The sequence below is a fragment of the Apteryx mantelli genome, chromosome 2 (genome assembly GCF_036417845.1).
Source record: "Apteryx mantelli isolate bAptMan1 chromosome 2, bAptMan1.hap1, whole genome shotgun sequence".
Lineage (NCBI taxonomy): Eukaryota > Metazoa > Chordata > Aves > Apterygiformes > Apterygidae > Apteryx > Apteryx mantelli.
In genome coordinates this window covers 3,548,944-3,565,487 of record NC_089979.1, presented here as the reverse complement: position 1 = coordinate 3,565,487, position 16,544 = coordinate 3,548,944, and the positions used below count along the sequence as shown (strand labels likewise).

Here is a 16,544-nt window from a genome sequence, read left to right as displayed (position 1 = left end):
TTCTGTTACAAACTTTTATTTAAACACGAACAAGTTCTTCAAGGTCTGAACAGTATTTTCACCTCTGTTATTTTTTCATTTCACAGTGGCCTATGAGCTTTGTTTTCTGATGGATCAAATGCACACATTCCAGGAGGTAGCCTGGACTAGTGCTGCACTTCTGCCTCCACGGGAGAGCAGAAAGTATTGGAAAACTTTGTGAGAGAAAATATTCTCCTGAGGTTTCCTGCTTAGTTTTGCAGATGGAAATCCAGGGAAAGTTGAACAAAGAAGAAAGTTTAGGACTTGTAAGAACAGCATTCAAATACAAAGACAAAAATAAAAAGACCTTAAAATAGCAGACAGTGCAGACAGCGGTACTGGCAGATCTAACATCTATTCCTCCTTCTCTCATTAAATTGCTATGTGATCTTTCGTAAGTCACTTAACTTCCTGGTTCCTTAGTTTCCCTTTTTATAAGATTAAAGATGTTACTTCATTAATTTCATAGAGCACAAGCAGGGCCATCTGTAATGATGGCTCTCCCTTTTCCAGTATGAGAGTCTCCTTTATACTGGCAATTTTATTTTGCTAATATCAACCCAACGTTGATTTTTTTATACCCAGTTTTGGTTTCAAATTTTTTTTTTTGTTTATTTATTTTAGGTGAAACAGTTCAACCATTTCTAAGATTAGGGGCTTTAACATCTTCCTGGAGGATAGCACTTCTCTTAAATTTTGAAATCACATGATAGAATTATGGGTATGACATCGGAGTTCATATTTCAGAGGAAAAAAAAATGTCCCTTTCCTTCACATCTCAAGCAACCATTTGAAGCTCTCTTAAATAGTTGTCTTAAATTGTATGTTACTCTGAGTTAAGCTAGAAAACTACGGTGAACAGTGTCTAAAACGAGAGTTGAAAATGATCATGGGACTAAACCTTTTGCAGCTCATCAGCTTCTGGCAATAAAGCACTATTCAGAAGCAGGCTGCACTATTTGCAATCGGTGCCATCAAAACTTTCTGTGTTGCCTCCCTCTATGTCAGAATCCTTCTTTATTGACAAGCCGTAAGGGACTCAGAATAAAAAATACTGGTTTCTTACAAATAATTGAATATCAGCATTGCTTCACAAATGTCCTTGAAACCTGACCCTGTGTGTCAAATGGCAGCTCTAGGTCTAGGCACTGACTAGTCGGTGCCGCCAACACAGAGGTCTATTTATGCCAAGTGGGTAGTAATAATTTAACTGTGATGGACAACATAATGGAACGCTCTGAATGTTGCAAAGTACAACGCCAGTGGTTGTTCCTACAAAGCATATCCGTCAATAGCAGCGACGAGAGGACAAACTACAAAATAAAGAAAGGACTAAATGGAATTTTGAATCTTTATGGTCAAAAGGAAAAACAGCTTCTGCCCTAGAGTTTTATAACATTGCATGAAAGGAAGGGGGTACAATAAAATTAATTAAATCCCCAAATTTTTTCTTAGAAAATATACATTTATGATTCCTACCATGGTGCCAATTTGCAGCCAGTTTGCCAGACTTGTGGTAGAAGTCATGTCTACTCCAGCTATTTATGCCATGCGAGGAAAAAGCAATACATAAACATTTCTTACAATAAGTAAGGCAGTAGAAACACGTGATTCCCCAGCATGGCAAGAGGGAGTCAAAGCCAAAAGACAGTACGCCACGCAACTATAACTAACTTTTAGCCAAGACGAAAATTTTCAGTTACATACCTTCTTTGGCGTCTTTGTAGAGATACACAGCCAGAAAAATTAATAATCTGTTGTACTAGGCTAAGTTTAAAATTCTTCAAATAGTTCAGTTTGCTGTGACATGGTTTTCTCAAAAATATACTGAGCCAGACTCTGAGTGGTTCCTGGAAGAAATTTTAATTCCATATCCACCTTATCTGAGTCAGTGCTAGGCTGGTCTCCTGGGCTTCTGAGAAGACAAGGTTATTAATCAGTTTTCAGGGTAAGGCTTATATGCAAATCCTCCCATACTGTCATCCTGAAAACTTAACTGAACAACTGGTCTGAAGGTCTCAGAAAGTTTTGAAAGTGTTTCTGAGTACTTCCACCTAAACTGAAACCTCCATGGGAGATTATGTCCTGGGGGTATATGGAGAAAAATTCAAAGGCAGAAATCTCCTGAGAGGTCCTGCCTATGGATTTTTTTTTTTGAGGTTGGCATTCAAGAAACCAGAGACATTTGAAGACTCTGGATAAGTGAAGAGAACCTCTGAACTTGTTAAGAGTATCCCAGCCTTTTTTATATGCAGCTGATCAAAGCTTCTAACTCCCCATTCCTTCACTCCCTGTCATGTATGACAAGGGCTTAAAAAGTTGAGCTCCACATGGAAGAAAAATTATAGATATCTGTATGTGCGTGTGTATGTTTTCCCCTTTCTGCTTGTCAAAGCCTCTGTACTTACCATATTAATTTATTGAGTTCATCTTTTTAATGCCAGCTCCTTTAAGTCATTAGAGCTCCTTTTTCTCCTTATAATCCTCTTATTCGGTAATCGGTCTGAGCCTGTCTGTATTTTTTAAAGAGTATTTTTAAGTTTCTGGTGGAGATCAAGGAAAGTTTTCTCCTGGTCTGCTCCACAGACTCCATCTTTCTATTCAGTAGTTCTGTGTGATCCATAGGTCCAAGAATGTTTTGTTGCACTTCTGTTTCTTGTATTGCCCTTTAGGCATTGAATGTAAGGGTGACTTTTCTTTTAGATGCATTATGGCTGCTGGACGATGACCAGCAGAGAGTTAGAGGAATTAGAAATGAATATGGCAAAGATCGTAGCAGTTATTGTAATGTGCTTCAGCTGGAAGAACCACCAAGAGACCCTTTTTTAAAATTGGTCATAGAGCATTTCTTAAAATTCTAATTATTTGACATGCAACTTTCTCTCCGCACAAGAGATTTGAGACCATGAAATAATCTCAAGACACCAGGCAGATATTACATCGCGAACAACAAACTTCAAGTCACCCTGACTCAAGTTTCTATTTCTAAAGACAAATAAATCCATCACTCGTCATTACCCGCCTTCCTGCTATTCATTATATGTGCTTTAAACGGCAGAGAAATCATTAACTCATGTCAACATCACTTCTCAGTTTCAAAGCATTGAGAAGAAGTCCTCCTGATACCTTTGCAGCTCATCTATGGGACACAACAAAACTCAGTAAAGTGATGGGCAACATCAGACCCTTAACATAAGTTTAACAGCTCTGCTATTCCCTCTGTGCTCTTCCAAACCCCATTTAAGGATGGAAGTTCATTTATCCACTTAAGCAAAAAGCGGTAGACAGCAGGCTGCTTACCCCTCTTTTTTCAAATTTGATGTTCAGTGGGGGAGGAGAAAAAGAAAAAGAAGAAAAGAAGTCAGCATAAGGCAATCCCACATCAACTTATCTCTACAGTAAATTAATTAAACAATTCTATTAGCCAAGCCTTCACTTCTGACATGGCACAGCTGACACTAATTGGGCCACAATCAAGATAGTAATTCAGGTTAATTGGATTTCCACTGTCAGCAGCTATGAGCTTGTTTCAATATGCTGCTGTCATTTAAGAATAATTAATCACAGATGACTTTCTTGGATGGCACGGGTTGACAGTTGATGGTGTGGTGATGCTTGAAAAAGTTGGTGGATTGCTGTAGGCCTAGAGAAGGGGAGAGATGGTTTCTTTCCTAGAGTAATTTGTACTAGAAGAATTTCCTAGAATAATTTTACTGCCGCTGCGTTCTTGAGACACAAAACTTGCTACAGAAAGCATCGAAACTGATATTTGCTACCTCTTTCACACATGCAGAGAGGAAAAGAGCAGGGCTAGAGAAGGAAACAGCCATTCCCATGGAAATAATACTGCAAAAGGTCAGAGGGACGTGCTCCACCACAGCCTTCAGGCACGCGCTTGTTCTTTGGCTATTGCTGCAATGACAAAGGATTCAATAATACAACGCTTCACATGTTGTACGAACTGAAATGCCAAGCCTGCTCTAGTGTTATTTGCTTTTCTTCATTCATAATATTCCATTACTTTGATTAACATCTGATAATGTAATTTATTCAATCCATTGCCAGAACGTCTGCAAAAATGTCAAGGAGCTTACGAAGCCAAGTCTTTATTTATTAATAACTTTTGTTAAAAAGCCACAAAGCTGTTGTGGGGAAAAGGGGGAAAAAAGCTGAAAAGTAAAGCATACGATGGAAATAATTTAAAGTGTTCCAGAAGGAGTAGTAGGAATACATTATGTTTCTGGAAAAAAAAAAAGGCAATTTAAACTTCAGGAAATAAAAAAATCTTAACACCAAGATCTATTACACTATGTAAAATTAATCCCAATTGGAGAAAATATACATATAGATGTATAATATTATATATTTAATTAAAGTATAATTTTAAAGTATTCTTGACAGAGTCCTAAAAATTTCTATCAAAAGTGGTTACAGTGCTTTGGTAGCTGGATAGAGAAACTCCTCTATCAGGAATGAGATGAATTTATTGTGTAAATAGCAGACACCAGCTCTAGATGGATGGAGTACACAGGAGCAAACTTCTGATGGAAAACCAGGAACTACAACTGACAAATTTGGCTTCCTCTTTTTAGAAAACACAGCACAGAAAACTGGAATATGCAGTACCCAAACAATGAAGTGCAAATTCCTGCTTTTAAGGCATTTTCTTGCTGTCAGTCACAGAAGCCTGATTAGGCAGAATCATCCATTAACCAAAGTAGGTGAGAGGAAGCAATTTATTATGACCCCTTTTCAGAGCAGGTCTAACCAAGCCGTAGATAATGATGAGCAATGAATATGAAGTTCTTACCCTGTCGGCATTTCAATTCGGTGAACTTCCCCGGCTTTTTACCTTCAATTATAGCTAAGACCTGGTTGCCTCCTTAGTCTTCTGCGCTTGGGAAGCTCCTGCTTTTTGGAGCATGCCTCACTGTTAAGATGCAAATATAGCGGAGTCTATATGAGACTAGAAGGATTCTTCCTGGAATCCAGCCTAATCTGTGTGATAGGCAAAAATAGCTAAATGTACGGTTTTATTGTATTTAATGTTTGTAATTTAAATTGGGTCTAGAAGTGCAGTAGGTTGGTGGTATTTAAAAACGGACTGGTAGAGGATGTCAGTGCTAAAGACACAAGAACCAAAACAAAAGGACTATACTGTGATCCACTCCAATCCTGCAAAATATAATCACATGATATATTGAACTGTGTGAACGAATTACCAGGGATTCTCCTAACATACAAGCAAAATGCTAATATACAAATGTACATTACAGTTTGTTCTTATCCAGTCAGCTCTGTGATCATTACTGCCAGACAAAAACCGAATCTGAAACTACATGGTTTTTAACTTATTTTTCCTTCTAACTGTATCCTCTTAAAGTGGGATCGATCGTCATGTCAGCCTTGTCATTTGTAAGAGAGTGGGTACTCTGTTTGTCAGTGTCTTTCCTTGCTCCCAAGATCCCAAGATCTTGGATGATCTAAGTACCACAAATCTTCTTGAAAGATTTTGTCAGAAAACAAGGAAAAGACCTAAAATCCAAGTATCCCAGGATAAATCAGACATTCATATCGCAAAGCTGCTATGAGCATTTTAGCAGCAGGAGGCCAAAGACTGAGCAGACAATGAATATTAGACTGTTCTCCCATCCCCAGACATAATAATAAAAAAAAGAAGAAAATCAATGGAAGTGAAAAGAGGCTTCATAAGCCACTGTTTCTGCACTGCAGGTTTTGTGTTTGAACAAAGGGTTTTCTTCTCCAGAGTCACAATCCAACATCTTTTAGCAGCTCTTAAGTTACTAAATGCATTTTAAGAATACTAAGAAAAGACTAAGCAAATAGCTTGGTTAAATGCCACCAAGCATGTGAGTTGTGGGAGCCTGTTCCAGCAGTGCCAGAGCAAAACAAATGGTGAGTGGACTTAAAGCATGCTCAGTGGGATCGTAAAGTTTTGGACCGCTGTTGGCTTTCAGCTGTCCTCTAACATCTGGTCCCCCATGCCTGAAGGAGCTTGTAGGCCATGCCAATGCTACAAAGTACTGCCACCTTTAAAGCCTTGAACCTTTCACTGGCACTGATGCCAAGAAATTGGAAACAGGAATATCCAATGAATTTGGAGCTGAAGCTCCAATGACATTCTGGGCATTAATCCATATACCTTGTTTCTTTCTGCCTTGCCAAATTTTGTTTTATTTTTTTTTCTCATTCTTCTCATGCAAAGATCTTGGAACTGTTTCCATTATTTGTTTAAATAAGGCTCAGAAGATGATCCAGATGGCAAGCAGATGAGTGTAGTGTTGTTATTTTTTCATCTTGGAGAGACATGCAGATGATATTTCCAAGAAGAAAAATATGCCCATACCTTCTGCTCCACCTGTTCAATGGAGCAAAAATTCTATTAATAGATTGTGTGTGTATGTGTAGGGGGGGGAACTGTTCATTATTTACTTGTGTAACAAGGCTAACAGCATGAGAATGGAGTATTTGCTTTTTAGAGTTGTCTGCATTCATAGCTCGATCCCTCAGTGTAAATAACAGTTAATAGCAGACCACAGAGTTCTCAGAGATCTGATGCAGACAATAGCAGAAAAATGTAGGTGCCTCTCCCTGGGTACTTGTGTGGCAATACAACCTGAAGTGGCTTATTTAAAAAAAGTTACCGTATCTCTCAAACCTACAGGTACCTGGTACCTTGGTGTTACTTCATACTGAAAAGACAGAATAAGTATCATCCTTCTAATATCCTGTTAGAAAAATAGCTCACAAGAAAGACACAAATGCAGCGACTCAGAAATATTTTCTGAGGTGAGCAGGATGGTCTTTGGCGCTCTACTCAAATTCAGAGCCTGTAGAAACTGGTGCAACCAGAGACTTTTCGGATACACCAGGCTAAGCTGCTCAAAATAGTTCAAATGAAAGGAATTGAAGCAATTAGCATCTTTATGTGATTAGTTCTTCTGTTGATCTCATTAACTGGGCTCAGGTGCTGATCTCCTGATTGTCATCTTGTAACTGCCATGAGTCAATAAATGAGTGTGTGGGTGTGGAAGTAAAAGACAAGGGGGAAAGAGTATATATTTTTAAAGAAAGCTCCTCACTTTCTCAAGCTCTTTTCTTTACTATTCCTTGCAGGAGAAGATTCAAGTCTTCAGACCTTTCTCTAAGAGTATAAAAATCCTGGGTAAGGATGCAGGACTACAAGCTTCAAAAACTCAAGTCTTCCAGGGAAAAATAATACAATGTAGACAATAACATTTCCACTTATCCATTATTCCACTGCCTCAACTCAGGGTTATCATGCAAGAGAACTACACATCAGGGGAGAGCGGTTCTGAATCCACGGTCTACTCAATCCTTAATCTTGATCGGGACGGCCAGCAAAGATGTTGGTATTGTTCTTAACTGGATTTTCCTATTCAGAGCTGTTGGCAAGGAACTGACATGACCTTGCATCTAATTTTTCCCCATCAGCTCAGCTAAGAGGATTCAAGACACAACATCTATCAGGCAGCATTGAGTTATGAACTGCTCTGGAGAGGATCTGAACAAGCAGCACAGAGTTATGTCAATGAAAGGCCAGACACATGTCAGAGGTCTAATACCAGAACGAATAAACATCATTGTGTATTTGATATGCATTTCCTCTACGCAGATTTACAGTAATGCAACTTGGCAGATGGTGAGACCTTTCCTTAGCTGGCAAGAGGGTAGTCTGGGAGGAGAAGGCGGCAATGGACCTAAACTCCATCTGGCAGCTGGAGAGGAGGAAAAAGATTCTGGGATATTACCCTCCACTTTGCCAGAAAGAAGATATTTGGCCTTGCAGACTTCCCTCAATTTCACAGCACCTTTGTTGTACTTGTAAAAGTACATCTAATACATGCAGAGGAGGACTAATCTTTTTTGGTTGAATGCGGTCTGACCAACCATGCTCGTAATGCAAGGGGAGGATTTGCACAAGGCAGATGTGCTGCTAAGTTCGACTCTCCAGTGGTGAAGTGATTGACCCGACATGACAAAGAGTATGTAGGTAGAATGTTTTCAACTTGCTTGATCCGCTAGAAGTCCAGGAAACAAGAAAAAGAAAACTGGAAATTCTTACACATGAAAAAGTGTATCTAACTGAAATTACGAAATTCCTTTTGGAAGACTGGAAATAAGCCACTTTTAATACTAAGGACTTCCCTATTTAACAAGGCTCAAGAAGGCGAAAGGGGTGGAGAGACGGACAATAGGAACCCTATGTCAAAGACACTGTTATTAGTAATTCAGAATTACAGAATTATTTCCGAGCCATTTTTAGGGAATAATTCTGAATTTGGGATATGATGTGCTAATAAGTAAAGCCCAGGAGCAGACACAGTGGTGGAGATTTGTTACAACTATCAGAAAAAGTAGCTGACAGAGGAAATGAGGTAACTCCTTAAGCACCTATCTGTTGGTGAGAGATTAGAATATTAAAAACAATTTCTACATTGTTAAGGGAAATTTCACTTTTGGTAGGAATCTGAATAAGCTCACAGGTAGCCAGTAATAATGCATAAAAATTACAGCTGATACTTTTTATATGAGGCTAGTGAGCCTGCGGTAAAATGACTTTGTTGGACCTGATTATGATGAATACAGATGAATTAGTTACTGGATTGGAAATCTGTAGTTTCCTAGGAATGAGTGATCATGACTTGATTATATTCAATAGGAAAAAACAGAAGAAATTCTCAATCAGTAACATCTTATGTATAATTGGTGCCTCAAAGGTGCACATCTCCCAAAACTGAAAACTACGAGCAAAATTGACAGCAGAAAGCATGTAAACAGAAAAATGAGAATGAAAATAGGAAGAACTTAAGGAACAGTCTATTAGCTGGCCAGCATGCCTTGATCTCACAATCAAGTAACGAAGAGCTTTAGGGAAAACTTGTTTGTGATTCAGTGATAAAGTGTAGGCAGCAATTAGAAATTCAAGGAGTCGTGCTGTGAATGGGGGACAAACGCCCTCTGGTCTCCCTCGGGTTTATATCCAGCAGGGTGTATATGTCCCTACACTGGCAACCACAGCTCTTACTATATATATCACTAATGCCATATCCATAGGCTTGCCTCTCCATGAGGGAGACCCAAAACCCATCTTGATCCACAATATTCCCAGATAACATTGATGATAGAAGCCGACAGACAGATTTACTGCATATATCTCACTTACTTAGGAGATGAAGCCTTAAAAAAATAGTAATATAAATAGACAGAAATCAATGCCAACTAGATAAGACAAAGAGATGTTTAAAGGCACCAGTGGAAATAATTCCTAGATAGGCTAAAGAAACAAGTTTGGGGGACTTTTTGGGGTAGACTGAGAATAAAAGAAATCCTAGCAATGTCACAATCCAATTAGGGTGGAGATAGAAACACTGCTAATAATAACATAGAAAACACAAAAACATTCAGTAAACATTTCTATTGCATATTTGGGTAATGAAGGATGTTGTACTTGTATCCTTTAATGGACTATATTAGGAAGAAAGAAGGATTTTAAACATCTGCACTCTTATATCAGCAAGTCTAGACAGCTTGTTCCCAAGGGTTCCTAAAAAGAAAGACAAGTAGACCCGAGCCCACTGGTGAGTCAAATGTTAATAAATGCTGTTATATGGTGGAAATTCCAAAATGTTGAATAAAAGGTGGATGTTATACCTCTGTTCAGAGAAAGGCAAGAGGGGCAAGAGAGAACTGCAGCATGTTTAGCTTGACTTCAAATAATACAACACAGAACTCAACAGACAATGAATTAAAAATTAAAGAATGGGGCTGTAACTAATACCAGGCAACTTTTCTTTTTTTAATTGAAATAATTTGATCTGATTGGATTTAATTCTGAGAAGTTACAGAACTGATTGCTAAAGGTGACTGTGGACATCCAGTAGTGAAGGATAAGGTGTTTGGCTTTTATAGTCCACAACATTCTGGTAAAAAATATAACACTGAGAAATTTCCAGCTTGCATATCACGAATATAAACATCACTAAGGAATCCGCTTCAGGGGAGGCAAGGGAGGTCTAAGCCCATCAATAGGCACTCATGATCCATTTCCTGGGACATGGACGTATTGGTAAACATTTCCACTTCTTCATGCTGCTGTGGAAAAACATTTTGAAGAGCAGGTTCGAACATAGCTCTCAAGAACAGCCACTGGGTCTGATATTACTGATCGTTGCACCAGTGATCTGAAAATGCTGAATTAGTATGCCAATGAACACAAGTTGATGGATGTGATGACAAGAAGGATCCATGCAAACAAACAAATGCATTTTAATGTAACTAAATGTAAATCCAAACATCTGGGAACAAGAAATATATACAGAACTAGAGAAGGGAACTGTATTTTGAGAAGAAGAGACTGAAAAGGATTTAAGGGTCATAGTGGATAAACAGCTCAAGATGAGCTACCGGTGCAATCATGTGTCAACAGGTCTGAAGCAATCTTTGGCCTTGCATTGCAGGCAGTAGGAAAGGTAGGAGATTTCACCACAGTATATGACATTAAAAAGACTGGTATTAAAATGATGAATATATTTCTGGTACTCATGGTTTAAAATGGATGCTATGTAATACAACACAGATCAGAAAAGAGACACAAAAAAGATTTAAGGGTTGGAAAACTGTCTTTCAGAGAAAGACAGAAAATTATAATCCATACATATATCTGCTCGACCAGAAAAAAAAATAAAAAAATCATCTGTTAAAAGGCTCTTTAACTTGGTGGAAAAGGCTTCAAAAGCATGTGTGTCTGGAGGCAGACATTAGTTCCATTCTAATTAGAAACAAGGTACAATGTTTAAAAGTGAGGTTGGTTAACCACTGGAACAAATGGTATCGTTTCTGAGTCTGGTCTGCTATTAAGCCTGGACGCCTTACTGGAATAGATATTTTGGTCAAACACAGTTATGAGACTGAATGTAGGAGTAACTGGGCTGATATATAAGCAATCAGACAAGATTATCTAATTTTTTCTGAAAATTCACATATTATCAATGTCACATACAAAATTTTGTGAAGCTTACTAGTGACCAGAGGCATCAGACAGCTTCAGAATCATGGATTTCATCACTTTAACTCAAAGAAGGGAAAAAGAACTCAAAGAAGGGAAAAAGAGAGCATTTGAGGCAGTAGAGTTGTGTGCCTGTGTGAAGTGGAAAGAATCTGTATTGCCTGAGTGTTGTACTTGTCCTGAATACCTTGTATCTTTTCCAAATGGACTTCTCAAAACTATGTAAATGCATTCTATGTAAATACATTCATAAAGTACAGCATTTGAAATAAATGTATTTGTATATATTTAGACTGCATTTCAGATAAAGTGTTCTGAAAAAATGCAATTTAGATAGGTCTGTGTGAAGTGTCTATTTCTTTAAGTGGTGTTGTCTAAAACGCTACATTTTCTAAGTGGATTACAAATGCTATAATTTAAAAAAAAAGGATACATTGCAGTGGGAAGAGATGACAAAACTGTGGCAATGTATAAACAACAGAATTCATTTACTGGGGAATTAGAATTATACAACACATTTATTAGTTCTCAAATAAACGTAGCCAACTTCACATTTACTTTCACACAGTTAGGGTCCTGATCTCACCAAGAACTGGGCATAGGCAGAGTGTTTCAATCGCACAAAGCCCCACTGACTTCTGTAAGGACCCAGATCTGCATTTTCTCGCAATGTGCTTATGAGGTAAGTCCGTGTTACCTTCAGTGGTGCTTTGTGCGTGCAGCAAGATCTGTTCATGAGGCTTAAAAATTATCTTATGGTGTATATTGTTAAGAACAACTCTGTGGCTGTGTCTAAATTAGGGAAGTCCAGAGCCCTTAAGGTCCTGGGAAAAGGAGTCACAACACCCTAACCAGGCAAAAACCGTCTGTGTATTCGTTGCCCCATGTGTCTCCAAAAAGAGTATCCGGGTCCACATAGATGCTATAGGTTGTTTCAAAAAATGCTGAGTCTGGGTGTTTGGACCTGGGTGGACCAGGACCCTATGTACAGTGAAGCACGCTCTGCACGGAGGAAGTTTCTAGAAAGCAAAGACCTCAGCTTCAGGCTTGGATTAATTTCATTTACCTTTAACTGTCTAGAAGTACCAAGTGTGATTTGGTCATCTAGGTCCTGCCATAGTAAATAAAGACAATGGACTTCCAAAACCAAGGCATCGTTGGAAGGTACATCATCTCAAGATGGTGGAAATGCAGAGCACACCACACTTATGGGTATTCCAGGGACTGCTCTGACAGTGAGGTATAGATATAGCCTATGAAGCTGTAAGATCTTCTATGCACACAAAGATGATGGAAAGCGATCTTCATAAAAGATGGAAAAGAGAGAGCACATACAGCATCTTGTTAGAAAGATCTACCAAAATGAGACTTTGCTAGGAAAAGGACAGCCACAGTCACTGAGTTGAAAAGCTTTTTGATAAGGGTTGGCACTGTAAGACTGACGATGAGCAGACAGCACGGCACGCAGAATTCAGCTCTTGGCAGTGAGGATACATAGGCATGTAACACAAGCAGCAAAAGAGCCCATGAGATACCACTGTTATCACAGCCAGTGGCCAGGCTGGTCCAGCCCAGTCTATGTCAGTAAATACTTTTCTGCTTTTATCACATTTTGAGAAAAGAAAAAAAAAATGGATAGGAAAATCAGCAATAACAACTTGAAGAGCAAACATGCAATCAGCATTTCTCTTTCTGTGAAGGTATTCCCCACCATGAGTTTTCATTGCTTGTCCTCCAAAAAGGTGTTGTAATGTCAGCCCATGGACATGCATGTTTTTCTGTTGTTAATCAACTCCTGGCTTAGAGAAATAAGTCTGATTCTTCTTTACTCGTTCTAGTGTTGACCTACAGAAGCTCTACTGGGGTGTAAGGAGAAAAACAGAACTGTGGGTTTTTTTTTTTTTTTCCTGATATTCAATAATCACTTGGAGCCAAGAAGGCATCTGCTGACTTCATAGCTGGCTGAGCACTCACGACAGTGATCTGAACTCCAGACTATTCCCAACACCTGCCATGGGGAATCCTTCTGGCAAGGAGCTGGAATCTGCCCCAGTCTGTACTACCAGCACATCCCATCTGCTCCTGTAGACTGTTCGCTTGACTGCAAGACTACCTGTTGTGACAGCAAGGCCATTTGCAGCCACCGTTTCCTATAATAAATAGTCACAGAATCCCTTTCATAATGTGATGGCCACTTCAGGAAGTTTTATGTTACGCCTGTTTTGTATCTGGTGCCCTTTAGTATTCAGTACTTAGGCAATGCCAAGAAGTCTGTCTGAGGCTACCTGGCAATATTGCGTCCATGATTCAACAGCCAGTTTCAAACAACTCTTTGAGAAGAGGGCTGAACACCTCTGAATAGAGGGAGTATGTGATTCTGCTTCCATAGCCATTTTCAGTTCTTGTCCTCTCAAAAAAACCCCCCAAAACAGGTAACAATACTCTCCACGTGGAGGTAATGCATACATTTCATCAGTGAGTCCACAACTGAGACATTTAAGTATTCTACACTGCAGCATAGAAAAAACTATCAAGAGGGAGAAAAAAAATGGAATCTATATTACTTTGGGCAGGGAAGAAGTGCTGGCGAGTTCCATATTCCGTTAGAAAACTGAAGTGCATAAGAGTGCGAGTAAAAGGGTGGAATCATCTGGAGTCTGGGAAACCCCAATCTACTTCATGTCCCCTCCAGCCTCCAGAACCAGAAAGCAAAAGAAGGAAGAAAACTAACTGGGCTGTTTTTAAGTGACACATTTCATTCCAAAAATGGAACCATCCCTCTGTTTAAATGTAGCCTGGGCCACGGAAGGTATTACTACATCACTTTCCACTCTGTGCTATTCTGAAACAGCAAGAGTAATCAATCATTCACTTATCACAGGAGCAAAACAGACTTTTCTTGGAGGGAGGGTAAAAAGTGCTACAATAAAGTAATTTTGCCAATTTGAGTGTTCCACTTGACAACTATTTGCATAATAAGGTTTTGCCAAGATAAGAAGATTGGTAATTCTCAGCAGCATGGAGGGGATTGAAGTTTTTTAAGCTTTTTTGCCCACTATCTGCACACTCACAGACCTCCGCTCTTGATGTATGGTTCTTTTTAAAGTCCTCCATCTGTCTCCGTTGTGTAACGAATTCTGTCACTCTCAATTGTGCTCTTGAGCAGCGTGCAGTGGAAGGGAGTTTGCATTTTGATTATAAAAAAGTACCGTCAGCTCTTATTACAATGGAAAACCCATCTCCACGTGAAATTTTAAGGCACTTATAAGCTTAGTCTCCCTCTCGGAAGCTGCCTGTAGATCACACTGTCACCATTTGACAGACTGCTGAATGGGCGTGCAGGAGAGCAGAGGGCTGGGCTGCACTGGCAGAAGGGAAGTTCAGAGAAATGGAAGTAAATCCATTTTCCTTCCAAAGAAGCTCATATGAGCGATACAGCAGCACAAACACCTTCATGTAAAAGTTGTTCCACGCGCAGCTTAAACTGGAGCTCTGAATGGCTGTCTGGAGGAGAAGGATGGCAGGAGGAGATCAAGGCTGTCAGCTTAAATCTCTTTCCTTTGCCTCACCCTCATGAGCCGGGTTATCTAATTCTGAGCCTTGTCAGCAGTTTTCAGGTTGGGATCATGGGAGGGCAGGAAGAAGATAAGCAGAGCTTTTACAGGTTAAGTGTTAACATGCTCTGAGGGGCTCTAATAGCAAAGTGCTGTAGAAGGATTAGGATGTTTGAGAAAATGCAGAACACATCTACACCGTGGCATGGAAAGTGCTGCAGAGATCCTGAGCTGCTGAGAGTAAACCTGCTCAGTGCACGGCTGTGTCAAGTGAACCACTCCAGAAGTAGCTTACTCATTCCTGCACAGTGCGATCCTTCAGCTAACAGGACCAATGAAGGCAACTTTGAATGCAAGAGTTTTTTCTTAAACATCCTGGAAACAGGCTTTCAGATCCAAGGTATCCAGTGCCCAGCCAGCTTCAGAGGAACAGTATTAATTTTAGCTCCAGGTGTGGTGAAGGTGGACTCAGCTGGGTGAGGCAGACATGATTATCAGTGGTGGCCTTGACTGTAGTGACCAAGAAATAATGTAGTTCAAGATCTTGAGGGGATAAAGAGGGAGAGGAGCAGAGTGCAGACCCTAGACTAGGAAAACGTGGGTGTTTGGTTGCATGGGAAGACTGATTTAGTGACAGAGGACACAGATAAGGTTGAAGTACTCACACCTTCTTTGCCCTAGTTTTCACCAGTAGGGTCTTTGTCAGGGTCCTGAGTGCCCCTATGGGCCTTAATGGCCCTGACCATCCTCACTTGGGACTCCACCCACACCCTCTGCCCACAGCCCAGGAGCCCCAGTTAAGCTCAGGCTTTGGCTTCCCTGTCCTTGCCTGAGCTGTGTCATAGGCAGACCGGTGTCCAGCCCTGTCTCTGGCCCTGCCTTCTGGATGGACCTCAGCTCTATTCTGTAGGTAGCTTGCTTCCTGGATGGACTCCTCAGATGTATGTTGTGGCCTTGTCTCCAGCCCTCTCTCTGGCCCCATCTCCTTTTGCTCCTGACTGACTGCCTTGATGGCCCTTGGACCTCGTTCATTGCTTGCTTTGTCTGGGACTGTCGATGGACCCTCTAACCAGCACTTGGTTCTGTCTGCTGTGTTTGGACTGGTGCCCCACTGGTGAGGTCATTGCCTACTCCAGGGTCATCCTCCGCTCTTGGCTCACTTTCCTTCAGGAAGCAGCTGGCCCTTGCTGCTCCGTAACAATCTTCCAGGCATCTGCACTTAATGAAAAGGTCCAAGGAAAACCAACAGGGTTTCCAACAGGGAATTCCAACAGGGATGAGGGTAGAGTCACGGGTTACTTGAGAGAACTGGACGTATACAGGTCCATGGTACCTAACAGGATGCATCCAAGGGTGTTGAGAGAACTGGCTGATGTCATTGCAAGGCCAATCTCTATCACCTTTGAAAGGTCATGGAGATGAGGGGACATTCCCAATAACTGGAGAAAAGAAAACATTGCATCCATCTTTAAAGAAGAAGAAGGAGAAGGAGAAGGAGAAACAGTCCAGGGAACTATAGGCCTGTAAGCCTCACTTCAGTCCCTGGGAAAATCTTGGAACACATTTCTGGACACATGAAGGAGAAGAAGATGATTGGGAGTAGTCATCATAGATTTACCAACCTGACTGGATTTGTGGACTAGGGGAAAACAGTGGATGTCATCTATCTCTATGTTAGCAAGGCTTTCAACTCCATATCCCAAATTCCTTTTGTTTACAAATTAGGATGTTACCACCTGGATAGATGGACAACTTGATGTGTAACAACTGGTTGGACAGTCAGTCTCAGTGAGTAGTGGTTAATGCATCATACTCTACCCGGAGACCCTTATCAAGTGGAGTGCTGCAGGGGTCTATCTGGGGACCTGATCTGTTTAACATCTGCATCAATGACCTTGAAGATGACACCGAGTCGAGAG

The 16,544-nt window shown here is 40.3% G+C and overlaps 1 protein-coding gene across 3 annotated transcripts in view; it reads right to left on the bottom strand.

The window, feature by feature from the left end:
- Nucleotides 1-16,544, bottom strand: part of TSNARE1 (t-SNARE domain containing 1) — a 427,700-nt gene that overhangs the window by 76,194 nt on the left and 334,962 nt on the right. The gene's annotated exons all lie outside the window — the stretch shown is intronic.